Raw genomic sequence first — 7,673 nt, 5'->3', positions numbered from 1 at the left:
AACTTAAAATCTAGTGGCTGTTCGTGTCGAATTTTTTATTTAGGTCGTCAACTTCTTGTTAAATATTGGCAAAAATCGCAAATTTTCAGAAAACGAAACTATGAAGCTTACAACTGTAATTCAGCAATGAAAAAGGTATCAAAATTCTGTGAATTGCACATAATACTATATCTAAAGCGGACAAAATTGACATGTTACACATGAATCTGAAAAAAAAATGTTGAATTAGAGCTTTTGCAGAACCCTCGTACACAAAGTAACACATTCACATGAGAGATAAATTGACATATCGAATTTGTCCGCTTCAAATGATCTAATGGATGCCGTTTACAGAACCGCGATATCTGTTCTTGATGCAGAGCTATTAATTTGTAAACTTCGTCCTTCTATATTTTTCGAATTTTTGAAAATTCTTAACAAAACTCAGGCCCTAAGTCGAAATTCCGCTTCCAACAGTCACTAGAATTTAACTTTCTCAGATGCCACAAATTTCATTCAAATTGGTCCAGCGGTTATCTCAGAAAAGCGTTTCCACGTTTTACATGTATTTGAATAGGCCGCATTGGAGTTGGCCCTTAGCTAACGCTTCCTCTTAAGATAGCGCTCACTGCAACATGTTTCCTTGGTAGTACTGCTGCGGGTGCCAATACAATTAACCACTGCTGCTACGTTGAACCCAGTGTATGAACACCAACCAGATAACGCTACGGAGATGCAGATAATAGTAGCTAGTCTCCAGCATCAGCTGAAACAATGCTTTGTCCTTTCGTGGCACCTGATTGCATTATAAGTAGTGCTGTATGTATTCAAAGATGTGACAAATGTAGAATCCTGTTTCCTGGTGATAGGCTGAGTTTCCGGAAAGCATTGAGACTGTTGAAAAGGAAAGGGCTGATTTGATACTGCTATAAGTGGCTCAGCACTCTCAGCAGCATGGTATGGCCTGGTACCACAGCACACTTGGTTGACTAGTGCATGCCAAGTGTGCTGTGGCACCAGGTAACCACTAACTGCAAATACATTGGCATTCGTAGTGATTCATGAGTCTACGCAAATTGGTTGTAGCCTCACTCGCATGGAGATGTGGTATAGTTAATCTACTCGGATAATTTATACATCATACGATGGTTGTACTTGGACTGCATGCTTACTTATTCGAGGAAAATGAGGCAAAAATATACTTCCTCCTTATAACAGTATTCATTTCTAAGAGCGAGAACAACTGTCAAAAAAAAAAATTTTATGCAACAGCTGTGTTCCGAATTTTTCACCTTTATGAAGAAGCTAATTTGGAACTTTTTTGCTGCAGGGGGTTGCCTGCTTCTCTTACACAGCTTACCATTGTGCTAATGTATTGGTGGTTTTCATATTGTTCTACCTATAGGATATATTGCTATTTTGGGCCTTCAGCTGTTGCTCTCCTTTGTTTCACTACGTTCTATCTATTTCTTTTTTTTTTCCTGAATACAAAGCTAGTCAAATAGTGTTTTCGTGTTTCCATATGTGAATTCTGCTTTTGTTTTTGTTGATGAGAATTAAGTCTCATAATGTGCGCTCTGTGTTTTATTTTAACGGAGTATGCAGCTAACACTGCGCTGTTGCTCACCTAAGAACTCGTTTTTTATGAGAGAAATGTTCCTTTTCAAGTGTTGCTTTTAGTGTATTATTTAATTTATCCTTTAGTATGTTTATGCTTAGCTGTTATGCAAAAGTACTGCCCGATATTATTGTATTGGTTTGTGCATTGAGTGCTCATTGTGTCTTTCAGAAAGCAAGAGATGGCATTATGTTGTATTTTTAATGTTCACTTTAGTTTCATGAGACAGCTGCAGTCTGCCATGGTATTTCACTGCAAATATTGTGTACATCATTACGTATTTTGTTCATGTGGTTGATACCAATAAAAGGTTTCGCAATAAAAATGCTGGTGGTACCAACTTGAGTTTTTCTTTGCTTAGTAATAGTGGCACTTTGATTTGTTGTCCCAAACAGACCAGGGCTGTCCGAGAAGCTGCGTACACCAATGATCACTGACTATAATAGCGTCTCAAGCAGTCTAGGGCAGTCTGGGACAACAAATTGAAAAGGCGCAGTGCATATATGCGTGACGAATAAAATAAACATCTAAAAATAGTACAAGGCACATCCAATGCATGTCAATGTGGATATCAGATGTTGCGGATACAGTCATACGTAGTACAATGGATGTCCTACGGCCGTAAGTGTGGTCAATACGGATATCGATTAGATGTAATAAATATCGGATTTTGTGGATATCAGATGTAATATATCTACAGCATGTTGTGGACGTGTATTAAATGTTGCATATATCCAGCCCTGACATCCCCACAACGTACCACTTACATGCTCTGGATGCATTTGCGTTGATCTATAGTACATCCATACAACGTTTTCAGGATAAATTTGTATATCTAATGAACGTACTGAATGTCCAATATTATGCACATCTAATGGATGTATCTGGCTAGCTGGGAAAGTCCCGCCCCTGGCGTGCACTGGACATTCAGATATCCCGCGGACGCCCTTTGGACGTGGTGAAAAGCGGTAAAAAAAATTGCTAAACGTCCGAACATCCGTTTTTGACGTCCGACGGACGAGCCCAGGATGTCCAGCATGTACAATTTCTTCGCGCCTTATAGTCCTCCGGACGTCCATTAGTACGTCCCGCGAATTTTTTTCGTACGTCCTGCCCACGTTCTTAATGTGCGGCAACGTGGTCGTCCGGACGATGTCCGAGGGTTGTTTGTTGTCTATTGGGTTGGTATTAATGGGATTAACATCGTAGCAATGTGGCGACACACTGTGATTGCCACCGCCGAAGCGATTCATGTACGAGCGGGTACTGCAGCCAGGCATCGCGCTTCCCTCGGGACACGGTGTATATATATATAATATATATATATATATATATATATATATTTCTTGCACTAGAGGAAACTTGGTGTGACCTCGAAGAATTGAGCGCTGAATTGACGGCGTTATATAAGTTTATACAAGACCTCATAGTAGGAGACAGTTCGATTTCACAGCCCGAGTCCTCACGGTGGTGTAATCTTCCTTCGTGTAATTGTCACATACTTGGCTATCACTAATATTGCTTCACCTTTCCGGCGAAACTGCAGTCTCTCTTTCTCTCTTTCTGTGAGTCCAAGTATAAGCGCTGCAGCGCATGGCTGCTGTTGATTCTGATTTCTAGTTTCGGTTACTGAGTGAAATATACAGTGTTCCCCAATTATCATGCACCAAGACTAAAAAAAAATAGCAGTTGCGTTACTCGAAGAAAACCTAGTGCACATTGTTTCCAGTACAGTGGTGTAGCCGCCAGCAATGCTTTCGTTATTGAGATTTAGTTCAGTAACTGCAATTAAGTATCTAACACGAGAAGTACTGTCTTAATTACAAATGTGTCAATGAGGCATTCGTAGGCACCCCAAAATGACATCTAAATGCAGTGTTTTCAGCGACGTACTAATTGCGTACAATTTTTTCTTCCGACTGGCAAAGAAACCTCACGAAGTATGAAAAATACCACGTGAGTGCGCTCCCACCCGCATCATAAACGTCTTAAGGCCGACTGATCACATTGATAACAAAAGCATTGATATCAGAGCGGCCGAAGCGCCGCTCTGACCACGCACGGAATGCGACAAGCAAAGTAATAGGCAAAGAATGTTTCAAAATCCGGGCATTGCTCGCACCGCATCAAAAGAGCGTGCGCGAAGCTATATTTCGTGCCAGAAACTTACTTCGGACCAAAGTCAAATTAAAATGACCGTGTTATTTTTCATGAAAGTGTATGCGTGCTGCAAAATCGCGTCAAAAAATAAGAGCGAAATAAACATACCGGGAAGCGACCAACGTGTAGAGAAAAGGCAAAACTGATACGTTCAAGAAAGCAAATATACCACTTCTAAATGAGCCGAATCGGCAATCAGGATGTCTGCACAAAAAAAAGAAAGAAAATGAGCATCAGATTTCAGTGCCCCGTTATTATCTATGAATTCGTAAGCTCTGTTCAACAACAGCCTAAAGGAAGTGTTCGAATAGGTCTCCTTTTGCAGTTATTGTTTCGAGACCAACTAAGGGCAGTCCAGAGGGCCCATGATGACGCTGAAAGGCTTGGCCTGACAGTGCCAACGTGGGAGCGGCCCGCCTTGGCTTAAGAAGTCGAGCCTCCGGACATCATTCCAATAAAAGTTTTCACACACACACACGCAGTACTGAGTCCGTTTTATAACATCTTCAGTGGCTTTCTTGACGACCAACGCCGGGATTCTACGGCAGACATTCGTTATCCTTGCCTTGAACTTATCTGACGTCCATCTCGATTAGGTAAGAACGATCTTTCACATAATCCCAAAGAAAGAAATCGAGCAGAGAGAGGTCAGGGGACCTTGGCCAATTTCGTGCTCGGCTGCTGCTGTGTGCTACCGCCCCATCTTGCTGATACCACAGCAGTGGAAGACGTGACCCCCGGATTTAACTGAAGAAGAAAGAAAACATTTATTGTAGAAAACTTGGAGGACGCTTAAGCTTCGCCTTCAATAGTGGAACGCAATAGCTTTATCGCACCCCGTTCGCACCACCCACTCATTCGCCCGGCATGCTCTTGAGTCACACAAAGACGAAACATGCGCCTGAGTAAGCGGAACGAAAGAAAGAACTCGGTGTCTCGGAGGGAGAAACGATCTACGCGAGCCAAACGTCGTGATCGGCACGGACAGCCGGGCCGCGACGCGCCATGAAGGCGGACGCGATCATGGGGCTGACGCCTCGATGGGATCGTCTTCTATAGACCTCACACTCTGCCCAGGCGGCGCTGCGGCAAAACCCATCACCAGCGCCCCCATCGCAGCCTTGGCGCGAACTGAGCAGTGCAAGGCATATAGTTTCCTACAAAAAAGTGCAAGGAGAGCTGTCCGCAAGGAGAGCTGTCCGCAAGCGAAGGTGCATAGGCCACAATGGGCCATTCTCTTTCGTTTGTGTTGAGGCACGGTTTCCTAAAAATCAAGGACCTAGAAAGCTTCTTCCGCCCATCCACGCTTCGGAAAGGAAGCTCATCAGGGCGAAGTACGTGTACAATATAAGATAAAGCCTCAAGTGTTATTTCGGCGTGCTGCAACTCGCAAGTACAGAGAACATCAGGTTTGTCTATAGGCATATCAGCATAAAAATCTAAGCATTTCAAATTGGTTCTTATTGAATATGTCATGAACACAAGACTTAAGTATCTCCTATATTTTTATGTATTTTATCGTAATGTTGTGTCTCGCAATTATTTACAAAGAGTAAGTACTTTCATAGCCTTTTCCAGGGCAGCAAACAGAAAACGTTTTCCAAGGCAGCAAACAGCTTGCGGTCATAACGAAAGTAAGCTTCCTACAGTGCCTACGCGCTGCATCTTTCTTTCTCGCAGGAGCTACAGCCTCGCTCAGTAGCTTTGAACTTTTCGCAGACGCTTCAAGCAACAAGCGCGCACAAATAAATGTAAATAAACGCGACATTTCTTTCTTTACACACGTGCGTTACTTCGCAATTACTCATCCAGTGCTCCTACAGCAACTTTATTGCTCACAATTGAAAAACGCAGTCGAGCAGGCTCAGCATATTGCGAAGCGTGCTTATTGTATCGGCGCAGGACAAACAAAATACCGAAAGTAGAAATGAGCTCGCGATACAACGATGCTCTAGAACATGATTTTGAATTCATAAACGAACCAAAATGTTTGGTTAAGCTGACCTGCGAAATCTCTCCGTTCCACTTGCTGAGTCAAGCGGAGGCGGACATCTGTTAAAAGGTGGAGATATCAATGGCACATACGCAGGATGGTTCGCAACGTTGTTTTTTCTGTTACTAACGAAGTGGCGGCTGCAGATTCTTGAGTTTTCGCTTGGTTACCACGGTCCTCCGTCAGGGCTACGCAACACAATCACAGAACAAAATTGTCGCACTTTCTCATGCGAGCCGCTGTGTTGTGGGGAATGCAAATAATCCGATTACCCAACAGGTTGAACGGCCCGTATCCAGCGCTCTCGCCTTTCCCCTTCATACGATCGCGATGGAAATCGGTAAAACTGAACGTTGTTATTCTGTCCTTCACGTTCATGGCAATTTACAACACAACAGTATCGTCGATCGCGGCGTTTCTTCGTAGCGCGCGGAGCTATCACGGTTGCCGTCGTTTCCGCCATCAGTCTGCCAGCAAGCGCTTTATGGCAGTTCGGCGGCGCATAGCGTAGAAATTCATAGCTCTCCGTCTGGGTGTTATATGCGCAAAACACTCGCAATATGGACCAAAATCTAGTTAAATCGGTGTTTCGCAGTCGCTAGCTGCATAGGCAACTTAGCAAGGGAGTCGGGCTTCGCACTACTCAATTACTGCCTCTTCGCACCGGCAGGTGGCGCTACGCGTCTTGCAAAACTAGTGTTCCTATATATGCTCCCGCAGGGAGCAGAGTTGCGCATAGTTCCGCCGCCGTGATCCAGCTCTGCAGCGAAGCCACTCCTCGCGCGCGCAGGAGCCAAATGCCGCGCGGTGTTCCGCCTTTTTCTCTGGTGGTCGCGAGCTACAAGCGCCAATTGTTCGCAGGCGCTTAGCAAAGGGCACTTGTTAATACAGGCTACGCTCGAACGAGTCATTCGTGCAGCCGGAGGGGGTGGGCTTCCAACCAACCGAAACTTTGTATGTACCTATGTAAACACGCATAAACAAACACACACACGAACGTACAAATATGGGGTGGGACCGCCTTCGATTCCCCAAAATAATATACTCCCGTGGCTCGAACAGCTCCAAAGTTCGCTCGCAAACGCGCAGTACGTTGCCTCAAACAGCGGTGCAATGATTTTCAGCATGCATATGAAGTTGTCTTATCATGGCCAGAAAGCAAGAAATGTTTTAAAGAGTGTTTAAAACTTCACACACGTAAGGTGGACACTTAGCGCATTTTGGCTGCCGAAACCAGCCGATTAATGACCGTCGCCAAGAGAGCTATCGTGCCTGCAGTTATGTCAGTGACCGTTAACAGAGCGCCATTTATCACTAACCATCGTTCACAACAGCTGCACGTTTTCGATACATGCGGTGCAGACACAGATTTAAGCGCATTTCAAATGTTGACATGTGCACATTTTAAGCAAAGCTTACTTTTATTTACTATTACTATTTAGTAGTACTTACTATTTAGTAGCAGCAAATCTGCAAATAGAAAAAGATTCAAAATGCAAGAGCTTCTAGCTGCTCCTCTGAACGCACGATCGACGGTCCACTGATTGCAATGGCGATGGTACTGACGGAAACGACGAGTTCGCATGAGTCGGCGATGCGCCCGTAAAGTTGGCTTCGCAGCGGCGCGGATCATTTGACGTCATTTTTCGCGCTCGGCCAATAGCGGTGCGAGCGGCGCCGGAAAAGGTATGCGCAACTCTGCTCCCTGCGGGAGCATATACAGGAACACTATGCAAAACTCCAGAGTCTGACGTCCATCTCGCTTGGGAGCACCACGGAGACGCACGACTCCTCGCCAGCAGCACAGCACACATCGCAAGGGGACGCTTTCCCACCAGACGCTCACGCGTCTGGTGGGAAAGAGGAGCGCGATTCTGCACGTAGGAATCGCGCTGTGAGCGGAAAGAGGAGCCGCGTCGCTTA

This window comes from Dermacentor andersoni, chromosome 9, assembly GCF_023375885.2.
Source record: "Dermacentor andersoni chromosome 9, qqDerAnde1_hic_scaffold, whole genome shotgun sequence".
Lineage (NCBI taxonomy): Eukaryota > Metazoa > Arthropoda > Arachnida > Ixodida > Ixodidae > Dermacentor > Dermacentor andersoni.
Note: the sequence above shows the minus strand (reverse complement) of the source record.